The following is a 19,992-nucleotide window of genomic DNA, read 5'->3' as shown; positions in this document are numbered from 1 at the left end:
AGACATGCTAACAGAAGAATAGATGAGGGCTAGAGAGGTGACAGTAGCAGACATGATGACAGAGAAGAATAGATGAGGGCTAGAGAGGTGACAGTAGCAGACATGCTGACAGAGAAGAATAGATGAGGGCTAGAGAGGTGACAGTAGCAGACATGCTGACAGAGAAGAATAGATGAGGGCTAGGGAGGTGACAGTAGCAGACATGCTGACAGAGAAGAATAGATGAGGGCTAGAGAGGTGACAGTAGCAGACATGCTGACAGAGAAGAATAGATGAGGGCTAGAGAGGTGACAGTAGCAGACATGCTGACAGAGAAGAATAGATGAGGGCTAGGGAGGTGACAGTAGCAGACATGATGACAGAGAAGAATAGATGAGGGCTAGGGAGGTGACAGTAGCAGACATGCTAACAGAAGAATAGATGAGGGCTAGAGAGGTGACAGTAGCAGACATGCTAACAGAAGAATAGATGAGGGCTAGAGAGGTGACAGTAGCAGACATGCTGACAGAAGAATAGATGAGGGCTAGAGAGGTGACAGTAGCAGACATGATGACAGAGAAGAATAGATGAGGGCTAGAGAGGTGACAGTAGCAGACATGCTGACAGAGAAGAATAGATGAGGGCTAGAGAGGTGACAGTAGCAGACATGCTGACAGAAAAGAATAGATGAGGGCTAGGGAGGTGACAGTAGCAGACATGCTGACAGAGAAGAATAGATGAGGGCTAGAGAGGTGACAGTAGCAGACATGCTGACAGAAGAATAGATGAGGGCTAGGGAGGTGACAGTAGCAGACATGCTGACAGAGAAGAATAGATGAGGGCTAGAGAGGTGACAGTAGCAGACATGCTGACAGAAGAATAGATGAGGGCTGACAGAGAAGGGAGGTGACAGTAGCAGACATGCTGACAGAGAAGAATAGAAGGGCTAGGTGATGAGACATGCTGACAGAGAAGAATAGATGAGGGCTAGAGAGGTGACAGTAGCAGACATGCTGACAGAGAAGAATAGATGAGGGCTAGGGAGGTGACAGTAGCAGACATGCTGACAGAAGAATAGATGAGGGCTAGGGAGGTGACAGTAGCAGACATGCTGACAGAGAAGAATAGATGAGGGCTAGGGAGGTGACAGTAGCAGACATGCTGACAGAGAAGAATAGATGAGGGCTAGAGAGGTGACAGTAGCAGACATGCTGACAGAAGAATAGATGAGGGCTAGGGAGGTGACAGTAGCAGACATGCTGACAGAGAAGAATAGATGAGGGCTAGAGAGGTGACAGTAGCAGACATGCTGACAGAGAAGAATAGATGAGGGCTAGGGAGGTGACAGTAGCAGACATGCTGACAGAAGAATAGATGAGGGCTAGAGAGGTGACAGTAGCAGACATGCTGACAGAGAAGAATAGATGAGGGCTAGGAGGTGACAGTAGCAGACATGCTGACAGAGAAGAATAGATGAGGGCTAGGGAGGTGACAGTAGCAGACATGCTGACAGAGAAGAATAGATGAGGGCTAGAGAGGTGACAGTAGCAGACATGCTGACAGAGAAGAATAGATGAGGGCTAGAGAGGTGACAGTAGCAGACATGCTGACAGAGAAGAATAGATGAGGGCTAGGGAGGTGACAGTAGCAGACATGCAGACAGAGAAGAATAGATGAGGGCTAGAGAGATGACAGTAGCAGACATGCAGACAGAGAGGAATAGATGAGGGCTAGGGAGGTGACAGTAGCAGACATGCTAACAGAGAAGAATAGATGAGGGCTAGGGAGGTGACAGTAGCAGACATGATGACAGAGAAGAATAGATGAGGGCTAGGGAGGTGACAGTAGCAGACATGCTAACAGAGAAGAATAGATGAGGGCTAGGGAGGTGACAGTAGCAGACATGATGACAGAGAAGAATAGATTAGGGCTAGAGAGGTGACAGTAGCAGACATGCTGACAGAGAAGAATAGATGAGGGCTAGGGAGGTGACAGTAGCAGACATGCTGACAGAGAAGAATAGATGAGGGCTAGGGAGGTGACAGTAGCAGACATGCAGACAGAGAAGAATAGATGAGGGCTAGGGAGGTGACAGTAGCAGACATGCTGACAGAGAAGAATAGATGAGGGCTAGAGAGGTGACAGTAGCAGACATGCTGACAGAGAAGAATAGATGAGGGCTAGAGAGGTGACAGTAGCAGACATGCTAACAGAAGAATAGATGAGGGCTAGGGAGGTGACAGTAGCAGACATGCTGACAGAGAAGAATAGATTAGGGCTAGGGAGGTGACAGTAGCAGACATGCAGACAGAGAAGAATAGATGAGGGCTAGAGAGGTGACAGTAGCAGACATGCTGACAGAGAAGAATAGATGAGGGCTAGGGAGGTGACAGTAGCAGACATGCTGACAGAGAAGAATAGATGAGGGCTAGGGAGGTGACAGTAGCAGACATGATGACAGAGAAGAATAGATTAGGGCTAGAGAGGTGACAGTAGCAGACATGCTGACAGAGAAGAATAGATGAGGGCTAGGGAGGTGACAGTAGCAGACATGCTGACAGAGAAGAATAGATGAGGGCTAGGGAGGTGACAGTAGCAGACATGCAGACAGAGAAGAATAGATGAGGGCTAGGGAGGTGACAGTAGCAGACATGCTGACAGAGAAGAATAGATGAGGGCTAGAGAGGTGACAGTAGCAGACATGCTGACAGAGAAGAATAGATGAGGGCTAGAGAGGTGACAGTAGCAGACATGCTAACAGAAGAATAGATGAGGGCTAGGGAGGTGACAGTAGCAGACATGCTGACAGAGAAGAATAGATTAGGGCTAGGGAGGTGACAGTAGCAGACATGCAGACAGAGAAGAATAGATGAGGGCTAGAGAGGTGACAGTAGCAGACATGCTGACAGAGAAGAATAGATGAGGGCTAGGGAGGTGACAGTAGCAGACATGCTGACAGAGAAGAATAGATGAGGGCTAGGGAGGTGACAGTAGCAGACATGATGACAGAGAAGAATAGATGAGGGCTAGGGAGGTGACAGTAGCAGACATGCTAACAGAAGAATAGATGAGGGCTAGAGAGGTGACAGTAGCAGACATGCTAACAGAAGAATAGATGAGGGCTAGAGAGGTGACAGTAGCAGACATGATGACAGAGAAGAATAGATGAGGGCTAGAGAGGTGACAGTAGCAGACATGCTGACAGAGAAGAATAGATGAGGGCTAGAGAGGTGACAGTAGCAGACATGCTGACAGAGAAGAATAGATGAGGGCTAGGGAGGTGACAGTAGCAGACATGCTGACAGAGAAGAATAGATGAGGGCTAGAGAGGTGACAGTAGCAGACATGCTGACAGAGAAGAATAGATGAGGGCTAGAGAGGTGACAGTAGCAGACATGCTGACAGAGAAGAATAGATGAGGGCTAGGGAGGTGACAGTAGCAGACATGATGACAGAGAAGAATAGATGAGGGCTAGGGAGGTGACAGTAGCAGACATGCTAACAGAAGAATAGATGAGGGCTAGAGAGGTGACAGTAGCAGACATGCTAACAGAAGAATAGATGAGGGCTAGAGAGGTGACAGTAGCAGACATGCTGACAGAAGAATAGATGAGGGCTAGAGAGGTGACAGTAGCAGACATGATGACAGAGAAGAATAGATGAGGGCTAGAGAGGTGACAGTAGCAGACATGCTGACAGAGAAGAATAGATGAGGGCTAGAGAGGTGACAGTAGCAGACATGCTGACAGAAAAGAATAGATGAGGGCTAGGGAGGTGACAGTAGCAGACATGCTGACAGAGAAGAATAGATGAGGGCTAGAGAGGTGACAGTAGCAGACATGCTGACAGAAGAATAGATGAGGGCTAGGGAGGTGACAGTAGCAGACATGCTGACAGAGAAGAATAGATGAGGGCTAGAGAGGTGACAGTAGCAGACATGCTGACAGAAGAATAGATGAGGGCTAGGGAGGTGACAGTAGCAGACATGCTGACAGAGAAGAATAGATGAGGGCTAGAGAGGTGACAGAGAAGAATAGATGAGGGTAGCAGACATGCTGACAGAAGAATAGATGAGGGCTAGGGAGGTGACAGTAGCAGACATGCTGACAGAGAAGAATAGATGAGGGCTAGAGAGGTGACAGTAGCAGACATGCTGACAGAAGAATAGATGAGGGCTAGGGAGGTGACAGTAGCAGACATGCTAACAGAAGAATAGATGAGGGCTAGAGAGGTGACAGTAGCAGACATGCTGACAGAAGAATAGATGAGGGCTAGGGAGGTGACAGTAGCAGACATGCTGACAGAGAAGAATAGATGAGGGCTAGAGAGGTGACAGTAGCAGACATGCTGACAGAGAAGAATAGATGAGGGCTAGGGAGGTGACAGTAGCAGACATGCTGACAGAAGAATAGATGAGGGCTAGAGAGGTGACAGTAGCAGACATGCTGACAGAGAAGAATAGATGAGGGCTAGGGAGGTGACAGTAGCAGACATGCTGACAGAGAAGAATAGATGAGGGCTAGGGAGGTGACAGTAGCAGACATGCTGACAGAGAAGAATAGATGAGGGCTAGAGAGGTGACAGTAGCAGACATGCTGACAGAGAAGAATAGATGAGGGCTAGAGAGGTGACAGTAGCAGACATGCTGACAGAGAAGAATAGATGAGGGCTAGGGAGGTGACAGTAGCAGACATGCAGACAGAGAAGAATAGATGAGGGCTAGAGAGATGACAGTAGCAGACATGCAGACAGAGAGGAATAGATGAGGGCTAGGGAGGTGACAGTAGCAGACATGCTAACAGAGAAGAATAGATGAGGGCTAGGGAGGTGACAGTAGCAGACATGATGACAGAGAAGAATAGATGAGGGCTAGGGAGGTGACAGTAGCAGACATGCTAACAGAGAAGAATAGATGAGGGCTAGGGAGGTGACAGTAGCAGACATGATGACAGAGAAGAATAGATTAGGGCTAGAGAGGTGACAGTAGCAGACATGCTGACAGAGAAGAATAGATGAGGGCTAGGGAGGTGACAGTAGCAGACATGCTGACAGAGAAGAATAGATGAGGGCTAGGGAGGTGACAGTAGCAGACATGCAGACAGAGAAGAATAGATGAGGGCTAGGGAGGTGACAGTAGCAGACATGCTGACAGAGAAGAATAGATGAGGGCTAGGGAGGTGACAGTAGCAGACATGCTAACAGAGAAGAATAGATGAGGGCTAGAGAGGTGACAGTAGCAGACATGCTGACAGAGAAGAATAGATGAGGGCTAGAGAGGTGACAGTAGCAGACATGCTGACAGAGAAGAATAGACTAGCAGTAGCAAGTTATACTGTGTGTCTCGGAGTCTGAAAGTACATTCAAACTAGGAACGTGAGCTGGACAAGGTCAGTCGAAACACTGAGTTTGTATGAGTTTGTTTTGTGTGTCTTTTGCTGCATTTACATAGGGATCCTTTTTGGCACTAACTGGTCTTTTGACCAATCGGATCAGCTCTGAAAAAGATCTGATGTGTAATGATCTGATGTGATTGGTCAAAAAGATCAGAATTGGGCTGCCTGTGTACACGCAGCCTAGGAGTCTTATCTGAAGGCACATTTAAAAACTTGGCACAGGATCTGAACAAGGTCAGTCGAAACATTTAGTTTGTACGTTGAATTAAAAATGTTTAGTGGGAGTGAACAAAGAGCGTGTAGACAATGACAACCTTCTTGTGTGTCTTATCTTCCATCACAGACATGGGCCACTCAGAGGTCAGGGATCAGAGTCTCTGATCTATGTGGGTGTGAATGGCTCTGATAACTTTGTCATTATGGCTAAGTTTATGATATCTCTACTCCTTTTCACTGTGTTTCTGTGGCTGGCAACTGTCAATATTTACAATCAATACAGTTCTATTGATTTGATTGGAAATGGAACTGAATGGGAGACCAATGAGCATACAGCAGAGTGAGTTGCGATGTAAATATTGATCCTTGCTATCTGGGATCGTTGGTACGTCCCTACCCCATTGAAGTTGACATGTAAAATGGTAAGGGTTAAGGTTACGGTTTAGGGTCGGGATGTCCCAATGATCCCGGATAGCACTAACCTGTAAATACTTGTACAACAATGACAAAAACAAAGACTAGTCAACAGACGTGTAAAATGGATGCCACTATGTGTTGAATTACCAAAGTAGTTTATCTACTGCAGACTGAAGTATAACAGCGGTCTTTAAAGTGTGTGCACTGAAACATATGACATTGTTGTAGATACAGAGGAAATCTTCATTGAAGATTTCAATCAAAGAAAGCTTGACTCAGTTGCTTGCATGTGACATAGCAGCCAGTTTGCAGTATGAGTCTTGGGAACTCATTCACCCAGAAACACCTGGCATAACAACAGTGACATAGCAGCCAGTTTGCAGTATGGGTCTTGGGAAGTCATTCACCCAGAAACACCTGGCATAACAACAGTGACATAGCAGCCAGTTTGCAGTATGGGTCTTGGGAACTCATTCACCCAGAAACACCTGGCATAACAACAGACTTGCGCAAATGACAGGTGGCTAGAGATATACTCTCACACACACACACCCTGGACACCCCCCACCCTCCCACAGTGGTCATGGTAAACAAGAGTGAGAGCGGCCAGTGAAAGTAGTCATGTTGGTGGGTCGCGTTTCACTGGGTTTAGCCCTAGCGGCAGAGAGGTTAGAGCAGCGGGCTAGGAGCCAGAGGGTCGTCGGTGAAAATCCTGAATTTGAAGGAGAATCTGGTGGGGAGGGAGCTGGCAACCGAAGGGTTGCGGGTACGAGTATCCTAGAGCCAACCCAGTGTAAAGTCAATCCGTTTCAATATGCTGTTTACCTACTGACCTAACACACACACAGTTAAAGGTGGAGGACAGACTAGGGCTGCACAAGTGAGATCCCCATCTCGTCATCACAACACTGGAAAATCACCTTGCAGCTGTACAGCACAGTATGTTACCTGTAACAACACCATGTGACAACACACGATTCAATGTAATCTACCCTCCACACACTTTCACCAGCTTCCTGTCCCTATTGGAGATCTTGAGTCAGAGGAAATGGGAAAAGGCTTCCTATGGTAATTTGTTGTGGTCTCCATCCAATTACAGGTCTGTATAATGAATTCAGGGTTTCGTTCAGGTCAAAAGTAGTTTATTATAACTGGAATAGGGGGTCATTCTGGATTGGTGTGTATTATTAGGTATTACTGCACTGTTGGATTGGTGTGTATTATTGTGTATTATTAGGTATTACTGCACTGTTGGATTGGTGTGTATTATTGTGTATTATTAGGTATTACTGCACTGTTGGATCGGTGTGTATTATTGTGTATTATTAGGTATTACTGCACTGTTGGATCAGTGTGTATTATTGTGTATTATTAGGTATTACTGCACTGTTGGATTGGTGTGTATTATTAGGTATTACTGCACTGTTGGATTGGTGTGTATTATTGTGTATTATTAGGTATTACTGTACTGTTGGATTGGTGTGTATTATTGTGTATTGTTAGGTATTACTGCACTGTTGGATTGGTGTGTATTATTAGGTATTACTGCACTGTTGGATTGGTGTGTATTATTGTGTATTATTAGGTATTACTGTACTGTTGGATTGGTGTGTATTATTGTGTATTGTTAGGTATTACTGCACTGTTGGATTGGTGTGTATTATTGTGTATTGTTAGGTATTACTGCACTGTTGGATTGGTGTGTATTATTGTGTATTGTTAGGTATTACTGTACTGTTGGATTGGTGTGTATTATTGTGTATCGTTAGGGATTACTGCACTGTTGGAGCTAGAAATATAAGCATTTTGCTGCACCTGCGATCACATCTGCAAAATATGTGTATGCGACTAATACAATTTTATTTGGTTAAAGTAGTGCACTATTTAGGGACTAAGGCAGTGGTTCTTAACCTTGTTGGAGGTACTGAACCCCAACAGTTTCATATGCGCATTCACCGAACCCTTCTTAATTGAAAAAAAAAATCAAATTCAAAACATAGGTATATATTTGACAGGTGCACAAAATGAACCGTGCATCAACATCACTGTGTTCAAAGAACAAAATCATCAAAACATTTTCACACAGATTATCATTTTCACACAAAAACAAAAACATAATAATGAATATTTACTGCAAATCAGTGTGACTTCTGCTGTTGCCTTTCAGAGACCAGTTCAGAAATGCGCGGCTTCACCTTGGCAAGAGCCACTCATGTCATTTTCGCAACAAAGTCTGTTCCTTTTCTTCGTTTTTATGTCCAGCATCCTCGAAAAGGATTGCTCGCAAAGATATGTTGTAACAAACGGTATGAAAATCTCCAGAGCTTTCTTAGCAATAACAGGGTACGTTACCATTTGTTGACACCAAAACGTTGAAAGCGTTGTTGTTCTGAAAAGTTGCTGTTAAACCTGGCTCTGCTGAATTTCAATGATTTCATCGAGGTATTCATCATTGACATCTGTTGTCTCAACACTAAACGTGAACGGCTGTCTCACCCATGCTGGATATGACTCTCTTGTAGGGAAGTATCCGTCGAGAGACTTTGCAAGCTCATCTAAGTGCATGGCAATTGCTTGCTTCAGTTCAGCGGGTACAGAAATGTCTCCGATTCCAGATACATCTTCGATCTTACTTACACAGTCGTCCAGCAGGGGAAAGTTTGCGAAGTTATTGTTCTCTGTTCGTCGTTTCCATAACAGTAGGTTTTTTTGAAAAGCCTTCAGGTTTTCCTCAGCTTCGATGATGTTGACTCCACCGCCCTGCATCTTTTGATTGAGATGATTGAGAGCTGCGAAGATATCGGCCATGTACGCTAAAATGAGAATGAACTCAGAATTTTTGAAGCAATCTGCATGACAATGTTGGTGCTCTTGCAAAAACAGGGCTAATTCCACACGCACGGCAAAAACACGATTCAGCACCTGTACCCGGGATAACCACCTAACGTTAGAATGGTACAGAAGTACCTCAAATTCAGAGCCCATTTCTTTACACAGCTCACGGAAGATGCGATGCCGCAGAGCACTAGTTCGCACATAGTTCACGCATTCAACTACAATTTTTAATACTTCTGCCAGTTTTGGAGGCAAGGTTTTTGTTGCCAACGCATGCCTTTGCAGAATACAATGCGTAACAATGATGTGTGGTGCATCGGCTTTCACTAGCGCACCAAAACCAGACTTTCTTCCCAGCATGACTGGAGCTCCGTCCGAACAAACTGCAGAAACCATATCCCACGAAAGATTGTTGTCTTTGAAGAAGTCATCCACAAGTTTCTTCACATTGGCTGCCTTGGTTGTTGTTGTAAGAGGCTTACAAAATAAAAATTCTTCCTTTATCACGTCGTCTTTCACATAGCGCACGAATACAGCAAGCTGGCTTAGATTGGAAACGTCTGTGGTCTCGTCGAGTTGAAGGCTGAATTTTGCCGAGCTTGAAATCAGATCTGCAACTACATGAGCCAAGATGTCTTTGCTCATGTCCTCTATTCTGTCGCTGATGGTGTCATTTGAAAGAGGAATTTGGGATAACTTAACTTCGGCCTCTTTTCCCAGCATGATATTCGCCATCTTCAACACAGCTGGTTTTATGAGTGTTTCACCAATGGTGTGTGGTTTGCCCTGCTTTGCGATCAGGTAAGCAACTTGGTACGATGCTGTGAGGATCGGTTTGTTGATGGGTACAAAGCCGAGAATAGGCAGAGTAGCCTTTTCATCGAATCTGGCTCTCTTCACCTTGAATTCAGCGAGCGTTGTGTTCTTGTATTTTCCATCTCCATACAGCTTAAGGAAGTGTTCTCTTAGTTTTGAAGGTGCTAGACTAGAATTGCTCAACTTGGCATTGCAAATCATGCAGTTAGGACACTGACTCCCATCACGTTCGGTTATACATGTAAATCCATATTGTACATATTCGTCCAACCACTTTCTTTTTTTGCTCGACATAGTAAGTATGAAGGGATTAAAATATTAAGAAAGAAATCACAAGACGTACCATCACCACAGTCACAAACTGAGCGCACCAAATTCCCTGCAGCACAGATAGGCCAAGCGATGTAGCGTGATCACCTGCAGCCAATGATGGCCAAGCGAAGCGTGTCATCACGAATCATATGAATCGGATGTTTGTCTTGACCTCCGCCGAACCCCTGAGACCGACTCACCGAACCCCTGGGGTTCGATCGAACCCAGGTTAAGAACCACTGGACGAAGGTGTCATTCTGGTCAAAACTTGTGCACTATCAGACAAGGCAAGTGTATGCACATAAGAGCACACTCAGTCACACACGAGGACAGTAACACAGCGACATGCATACAGGATCTCTCACTCAAAAAAAGAGGGCATTTTGCAATTTGCTTCACAATTTCCTAATTTCCCAGACCCCACCTCCTAGACTTCCTACAAGAAAAGAGACACACCATTGTTTGGGTCACCTGTGACAACGCTGGCCTTTCCCATAACAGTCACCTCTTCCTCATCATGGGAGCCATAACAGTCACCTCCTCCTCATCATGGGAGCCATGACGTCACCTCCTCCTCATCATGGGAGCCATGACGTCACCTCCTCCTCATCATGGGAGCCATGACGTCACCTCCTCCTCATCATGGGAGCCATGACGTCACCTCCTCCTCATCATGGGAGCCATGACGTCACCTCCTCATCATGGGAGCCATGACGTCACCTCCTCCTCATCATGGGAGCCATGACGTCACCTCCTCCTCATCATGGGAGCCATGACGTCACCTCCTCCTCATCATGGGAGCCATGACGTCACCTCCTCCTCATCATGGGAGCCATGACGTCACCTCCTCCTCATCATGGGAGCCATGACGTCACCTCCTCCTCATCATGGGAGCCATGACGTCACCTCCTCCTCATCATGGGAGCCATGACGTCACCTCCTCCTCATCATGGGAGCCATGACGTCACCTCCTCCTCATCATGGGAGCCATGACGTCACCTCCTCCTTATCACTGACGCGTGCGTGCGGAGCTATACTGCAATCATTGTCCCTCCATGTACTGAGATAAAGCCACAGATAAGGTATCATGCCCAGGGACCTGAAACTCGACCAGGAAAATTCAAATATTCCTGCGTGTGTGTGTCTGTGTTCCTGTGTGTGTCTGTGTTCCTGTGTGTGTGTGTGTGTGTGTGTGTGTGTGTGTGTGTGTGTGTGTGTGTGTGTGTGTGTGTGTGTGTGTGTGTAGTGGGGCAAAAAAGTATTTAGTCAGCCACCAATTGTGCAAGTTCTCCAACTTAAAAATATGAGAGAGGCCTGTAATTTCCATCAGAGGTACACTTCAACTATGACAGACAAAATTATAATTGTTTTCTCCAGAAAATCACATTTGAGGGCTAGGGAGGTGACAGTAGCAGATTTTTTATGAATTTATTTGCAAATTATGGTGGAAAATAAGTATTTGGTCAATAACAAAAGTTTCTCAATACTTTGTTATATACCCTTTGTTGGCAATGACAGAGGTCAAACGTTTTCTGTAAGTCTTCACAAGGTTTTCACACACTGTTGCTGGTATTTTGGCCCACTCCTCCATGCAGATCTCCTCTATAGCAGTGATGTTTTGGGGCTGTTTCTGGGCAACACGGACTTTCAACTCCCTCCAAAGATTTTCTATGGGGTTGAAATCTGGAGATTGGCTAGGCCACTCCAGGACCTTGAAATGCTTCTTACGAAGCCACTTTTTCGTTGCCCGGGCGGTGTGTTTGGGATCATTGTCATGCTGAAAGACCCAACCACGTTTCATCTTCAATGCCCTTGCTGATGGAAGGAGGTTTTCACTCAAAATCTCACGATACGTGGCCCCATTCATTCTTTCCTTTACACGGATCTGTCGTCCTGGTCCATTTGCAGAAAAACAGCCCCAAAGCATGATGTTTCCACCCCCATGCTTCACAGTAGGTATGGTGTTCTTTGGATGCAACTCAGCATTCTTTGTCCTCCAAACACGACGAGTTGAGATTTTTACCAAAAAGTTATATTTTTCATCTGACGATATGACATTCTCCAAATCTTTTTCTGGATCATCCAAATGCTCTCTAGCAAACTTTAGATGGGCCTGGACATGTACTGGCTTAAGCAGGGGGACACATCTGGCACTGCAGGATTTGAGTCCCTGGCGGCGTAGTGTGTTACTGATGGTAGGCTTTGTTACTTTGTTCCCAGCTCTCTGCAGGTCATTCACTAGGTCCCCCGCGTGGTTCTGGTATTTTTGCTCACCGTTCTTGTGATCATTTTGACCCCACGGGGTGAGATCTTGCATGGAGCCCTAGATCGAGGGAGATTATCAGTGGTCTTGTATGTCTTCCATTTCCTAATAATTGCTCCCACAGTTGGTTTCTGGTGTCCTTTGACAGCTCTTTGGTCTTGGCCATAGTGGAGTTTGGAGTGTGACTGTTTGAGGTTATGGACAGGTGTCTTTTATACTGATAACAAGTTCAAACAGGTGCCATTAATACAGGTAACGAGTGGAGGACAGAGGAGCCTCTTAAAGAAGAAGTTACAGGTCTGTGAGAGCCAGAAATCTTGCTTGGTGACCAAATACTTATTTTCTACCAAAATTTGCAAATAAATAAATGTAAAATCCTACAATGTGATTTTCTGGATTTCTTTTCTCTCAATTTGTCTGTTATAGTTGAAGTGTACCTATGATTAAAATTACAGGCCTCATCTTTTTAAGTGGGAGAACATGCACAATTGGTGGCTGACTAAATACTTTTTTGCCCCACTGTGTGTGTGTGTGTGTGTATGTGCGAGTGAAACAGGGGTGTGAAATGTAATAAATGCAACCATCCTGGTTGACACAATACATCTGTCAAGGCTAAATAATGTCTGTTGCTATGGACACATATCTTTAGTTCTGTGGAGACAGGTAGGAAAGAAAGGCGAGAGAGAGAGCGAGGGAGATAGGGAGAGCGCGAGAGAGGAGAGAGGGAGGGTCAAGAGACAGAGAGAGTGCGTGGGAGGGGGGGTCAGGTAAATTACCAGTATAATTATTGGTCAATGAAGAGACAGTTCCAAGGAAGTGTTTAGCTGTACTGGTGAGTCATCTACAGCTAAGCCCCTGTGTCTCAGCCCAGACGTCAGGCCATCTGTCTGTCTGCCCCAGAGAATGACTGGCATACAGACAGAACGACACTCAGATCACTAGGGAGTCTGACTCAGAACACTGATCCCTCAGAAGCCTGAACAGACAGCAAAACAGGGAGATTGGCCACATGGAGAGAGAGAGACCGACAGAGAGAGAGGAATGAGAGAGAGAGAGACCGACAGAGAGAGAGGAATGAAAGAGAGAGAGGAATGAGAGAGAGAGAGACCGACAGAGAGAGAGGAATGAAAGAGAGAGAGGAATGAGCGAGACAGAAATGAGAGTAATTTAATTTTACTAGGATCTATTTTAGTTCTTATTTGGACTAATCTCCCAAAAGACCTTAAATATTCAAATACAATTTATAATCCAATCACATTTTCAGCTATAACACACTGTTACAAACAGACATAATACACTGCCATATTGACCAGATAAATACTCTTAACAGTCTGAAAGGATAGATTGATTCATTCATCTACCAAAGTCCTGCACAACCTTCCAATTTATTATATTTAAATGGTTCTAAAGTATTGTTTGAATATATATACTGACATGTTTCTGGTTTGCTCAGATTAATAATTACATTTATTTATTGCTCTTTATTTATTTATTGCTTCAACACAGTTGAAGTCAGAAGTTTACATACGCTTAGGTTGGAGTCATTAAAACTCATTTTTCAACCACTCCACACATTTCTTGTCCAACAATTATTTTCACTTATAATACACCATTACAATTCCAGTGGGTCAGAAGATTACATACACTAAGTTGACTGTGCCTTTAAACAGCTTGAAAAATTCCAGAAAATAATGTCATGGCTTTAGAAGCTTCTGATAGGCTAATTGACATAATGAGTCAATTGGAGGTGTACCTGTGGATGTATTTCAAGGCCTACCTTCAAACCCAGTGCCTCTTTGCTTGACATCATGGGAAAATCAAAAGAAATCAGCTAAGACCTCAGAAAAAAATTGTAGACCTCCACAAGTCTGGTTCATCCTTGGGAGCAATTTCCAAACGCCTGAAGGTACCAAGTTCATCTGTACAAACAATTGTAAGCAAGTTTAAACACCATGGGACCATGCAGCCATCATACCGCAAAGAAAGGAGACGCGTTCTGTCTCCTAGAGATGAACGTACTTTGGTGCGGAAAGTGCAAATCAATCCGAGATCAAAAACAAAGGACCTTGTGAAGATGCTGGAGGAAACGGGTACCAGAGTATCTATATCCACAGTAAAACGAGTCCTATAAAGGCCGCTCAGCAAGGAAGAAGCCACTGCTCTGAAACCGCCATAAAAATGCCAGACTACGGTTTGCAACTGCACACGGGAACAAAGATCGTACTTTTGAGAAATGTTCTCTGGTCTGATGAAACAAAAATTGAACAGTTCGGTCATAATGACCATTGTTATGTTTGAAGTAAAAAAGGGGGAGGCTTGCAAGCCGAAGAACACCATCCCAACCATGAAGCACAGGGGTGGCAGCATCATTTTGTGGGGGTGCTTTGCTGCAGGATGGACTGGTGCACTTTACAAAATAGACAGCATCATGAGGATGTAAAATTATGTGGATATATTGAAGCAAAATCTCAAGACATCAGTCAGGAAGTTAAAGCTTGGTCGCAAATGGGTCTTCCAAATGGACAATTACCCCAAGCATACTTCCAAAGTTGTGGCAAAATGGCTTAAGGACAACAAAGTCAAGGTATTGGAGTGGCCATCACAAAGCCTTGACCTCAATCCCATAGAAAATGTGTGGGAAGAACTGAAAAAGCGTGTGTGAGTAAGGAGGCCTACAAACCTGACTCAGTTACACCAGCTCTGTTAGGAGGAATGTCGTGGCAGAATCAGAATCCTTTAGGTAACATTTATAAATAAGAGGTTTTATTAATTTTCATAAGTATGCTTATGTGGGAGAAAAGTTACTTGGGCCCAGAGAGGGGAGAGGTCAGGTTAGTCTTATCTGTGAATGTGTCCAACTATTCCTAAACCATGTGAAGAGATGGTGTGATTAATGGGGAACCAGTTAGGTGGCTCCACAATGTCTGTGTGCCAGTCACTTCTCTCTGTAAGCTTGTCCAGGAGGGGTTGTATTTTTATGGGAGTATCTAGAAATTGACAATTGATATATGCCATTGGATGAGGTAATGTCTGGGTCCTAAGTGGTACCAAGAATGAGATAAGAGCTTCGTTTAGGAGACCAAACTGAACGATAATTTATAGCTAATGCTATAAATTATGGGATACTCTTTTTTTTCTGGTAAAAGGTTATTTGTGTAATGTTCCTAAGATCTGTTATTCGTCATGTGAGTTTTGATTATGTGTGTCTTGGCTATGCATGATACTAAGGACTATTTTGTAAGCACTCTCAGAGAATTCATTTATGGATGCTGAATTGATCCGAGAGTCACAGGGCTATGGTGAAGCTCATATAATTAAAGATGGGCTTTGTGATAACTGACTTGTGTGTGGTTTGCTCTCTCATGATTTGGCAATACAGGAAATTTCCACGACAGGAATTTGCCAAAATTCACCCAACTTATTGTGGGAAGCTTGTGGAAGGCTACCCGAAACATTTGACCCAAGTTAAACAATTTAAAGGCAATACTACCAAATACTAATTGAGTGTAGGTAAACTTCTGACCCACTGGGAATGTGATGAAAGAAATAAAAGCTTAAATAAATTAATTATTCTATTATTCTGACATCCAATTTGTAAGTCGCTCTGGATAAGAGCGTCTGCTAAATGACTTAAATGTAAATGTAAAATAAATTGGTGATCCTAACTGACCCAAGATAGGGAATTGTTACTAGGATTAAAATGTCAGGAATAGTTCAAAACTGAGTTTAATGTATTTGGCCACGGTGTATGTAAACTTCTGACTTCAACTGTAGATGGTGGACAATATATTCCTAGTATTTACTGAATGTCCGTCTATTACCAACTGAATACTGTTGTGAATAGAGTTTTGCCGCTTTAAATGGTGTACATTGTGAAATAAAATAAGCATGTTTTTTTTCAATTATCTTGTTGATTGATGACCAACCAAGAGCATTGAGCATGACTACAACAGAATAACCATATCTCCACCTTAAAACAATCCTTGCTGCTTTGTTCTGTGCAATCTGCAGCCTCCTAATTTCACTTTCTGATGCATTTCCAATTAATGCTTGGGTTGTTAGCTTATTAATGCTACCAGGGAAAGTATTTAGCTTTCCTTCTGATCATGCATGCATGCAGTTGTTTTAAATATATATATTTGACATAGATTAGTTATTTGACAACCATGATAAGCGGTTGTCTAGCTGCACCTCTAGTAGGTTGGTTTCTGACACTTCCTCAATTTGTACTCCCCCCATACTTTATTGTATCCTATGCTGTGTTGGCCTTTTCCTGGTGAAACAGACCAATATAACCTTGGATTTCTTGGTGTTCAAAACGGGTTTGTTCTGGCAAACCCACTCCTTGATATTTCCCAGATCTACTTGTAAAGCTTGCTGTACCAGTTGAACCGATTGTCTTGCTGTATAAATTGTAGTATAATCTTCAAATATAGTAACTTGAGTTTCAGATAAAGCATAAGGAAGGTTGTTGGTGTATATTAAGTAAAGAAGTGGCCCAAGGAGGCTGCCCTGTGGTATACCACAGTATAAATCATGAGGCGTAGAAAACGACCCATTGATATAGATGGACTGTTTCCTGTCAGTTAGATATAATTGTACCCACTTCAATGCTGCCTTCTTAAACCCATAATGCAATACTTTTGTCAAAAATATTTAATGATCCACTAAATAAATTAGATGATTAGATAGATGTACCAAGTATGCCCTTAACTTTATTCCATACCTTATTACAATAATTTTTACAATCATTAAAATCATTTTTGTAAAATAACGTTTTACAAAAATAAATACATCTGTGGCCTGGTCAAACCCTGTGCATAAGTCATCCAGATAGGACACTGTAGAGCTAGGAGGTCTTTACACACATCCTACCAATAAGGGTGCCTGGTGAGGAAGATGTACTTGAATCCTTAGTGCCTCTATTTGACATACATTTAAGGTCATCCCTCCTCTTAAAAGGTATATGATTCTGAATGTACAGTGCTACACCCCCACTATTCCTGTCCCTTCTAAGTAGACACATATACATATACACACACACACACACACACACACACACACACACACACACACACACACACACACACACACACACACACACACACACACACACACACACACACACACACACACACACATATATATATATATAGATATATATAGATGAATGTTCAGCATTTACAGATGCATCTAAATGTGTTTCGTCAAAACCTTGTGTTTTGTTAGGAAGGCTACATACATTAACCTGAGCTATATGCAACCCTTTCCTTGTCAGGAGGAGATCAATAGAGCATGTATTCGTTATAGTTGAAGTTGTCATGATACACACAAACTCAGATTTGAACATTGGATTAAAATAGCCAGGGAGTTACTCTAGAGTCCCGAGTAGACCAGTTGGATTAAAATAGCCAGGGAGTCCCGATACAGTTGGATTAAAACAGCCAGGGAGTTACTCTAGAGTCCCGATACAGTTGGATTAAAATAGCCAGGGAGTTACTCTAGAGTCCCGATACAGTTGGATTAAAATAGCCAGGGAGTTACTCTAGAGTCCCGATACAGTTGGATTAAAATAGCCAGGGAGTTACTCTAGAGTCCCGATACAGTTGGATTAAAATAGCCAGGGAGTTACTCTAGAGTCCCGATACAGTTGGATTAAAACAGCCAGGGAGTTACTCTAGAGTCCCGATACAGTTGGATTAAAACAGCCAGGGAGTTACTCTAGAGTCCCGATACAGTTGGATTAAAACAGCCAGGGAGTTACTCTAGAGTCCCGATACAGTTGCCCGTTGATGTGAAGTTTATCGATCACCAAGGAGACTCGTTGAAGTCAGACAATGATTTTCCTTCATGATGGGATACAGTTTTTTCTCCTTTCATTGATCTCCGTGGGCAAGTGATCATTCATTCCAAAATCAATGTTTCAGAGTTCTCTGCCCTTGTTCTTCCCCCATTTCCTTAAAATGTTAAAAACATGCAATAATAGCCCAGGGCCCATTCCCAGAGGCCTTACCCATTCTATGGACTCTGGAGAAAGTGGTATTATGCACAGCATCAGTGGGCAGTTTCAGTCGAGTTGACAGTGTCCTCACAGCTTCTGCTGTTGTCTTTATCCGGTATCCCTGAAAAGATGAGATTGTCCCGCATTGATCGACACTGTACATCAAGCAAGGTTTCTTTAAGTTGTTTGTTCTCCCTTTGCACCACCTCCACCTTGCCATGAATATAGTCCACAGTACCTTTCAGCACTGTGTTCTCTTTCCTTAGATCATCAATCTGACGTTGGCTGAAATCTAGACTGGCACATAATGCATTAATGTCCTCTCGTAGGTTATCCAAAATATCAAGTATGACAAGCCTTTCATTGATGGATTTAAACAAGTCAACATCCTTATTCGTAAAGCTTTTCCGACTCTCCACGTGCGCCGTTTTGCTTGGGGATGGTTTTATGGCATCGTTTATACCACTTGGCCAACTTGGTTTTGGTTTGTTGTCCTTAACAGTGATTGAATCCTCTGAAACCAGCGACATGTTTCTTTGAGTTTGTAAGTATCTCTCGTCAATGAATCGTTGAAGCTCTTCAATAGTTACTGAATCATCCAACTTGTTTGCAGGCAGAAAATAACAAAACAACGGATGCATCTTTCTGGACCGGTACAGGACGTGGTAGATAGACCCAATAAAAATGGACTCCAGCTATGGACTCCGGTCAAAAGTAGTGGGTGCGTGCATTTGCGCGTGCATGCAAGTCTCTGAGCCTGGGTGCAGTCTGTTGATAGTCTTGTGACCAAACCAGGGATCTGACTCTGTCGACAGTTGTCCGGGTATATTAGAGCTGATCCAGGACCAGATTCTGAGGTTCTACTCTCAAGGTCAATGTTAGATCTACTGTAGCCTGTTCCCAGATCTGTAATACCAATATTTATCTATACAGATGAGCCATCTTAATTTCACCCTGCTTCTCACAGCAGGAAAATAATCTTGCAGCAACAGGTAATATGAATTATGTGAAATATAAATGGACATTTTTGTAGGGGTTGACATTTTTTGTTAGGGAAAATCAAGTCTGAAATGTTAAAGTGGAAATGACAAACTTTAGAAGCCTTTTTAAACCTTAAATACAATTAAACTATAATTTGTAGGTCCTGCTGCGCAGGGAAATTCTCTGTGACAGAGCACCAACCTACTGTAGCCTGGTCCCAGATCAGCAGGTAAAACAACTCATCTGAATATTGTTATCATGCCGTTTCAACTTCATGTATCTGTACTGCACGTGCCGCAGTAGGTTAAAGCACATACCTGAGATCAGGGCCCATATTCACAATGCGTCTCATAGTAGGAATCTAGGGTCTAATTTCGGTCTTAAATCAGAATGAATCTGATTATATATGGACAAGGGGACCTGATCCTAGATCAGCACTCCTACTCTGAGTGCTTTGTGAATACGGGAAAAAGCTAGTTTCTTCTCACAGCCGCTGTGCCCCAGCTGGGGTGGAGCGCCCTAGAGCCTGGTGAGAGAGACTAGGACCAGGCTAGCGTGTGGAGCGCCCCAGAGTCTGATGAGAAAGACTAGGACCAGGCTAGTGTGTTGAGCGACCCAGAGTCTGATGAGACTAGGACCAGGCTAGCGTGTGGATCACCCCAGAGTCTGATGAGAGAGACTAGGACCAGGCTAGCGTGTGGAGTGCCCCAGAGTCTGATGAGAGAGACTAGGACCAGGCTAGCGTGTGGATCACCCCAGAGTCTGGTGAGAGAGACTAG

The sequence above is a fragment of the Oncorhynchus gorbuscha genome, unplaced genomic scaffold (assembly GCF_021184085.1).
Source record: "Oncorhynchus gorbuscha isolate QuinsamMale2020 ecotype Even-year unplaced genomic scaffold, OgorEven_v1.0 Un_scaffold_3444, whole genome shotgun sequence".
Classification (NCBI taxonomy): domain Eukaryota; kingdom Metazoa; phylum Chordata; class Actinopteri; order Salmoniformes; family Salmonidae; genus Oncorhynchus; species Oncorhynchus gorbuscha.
The sequence above is the reverse complement of the archived record's forward strand: the minus strand, read 5'-3'. Positions refer to the sequence as shown.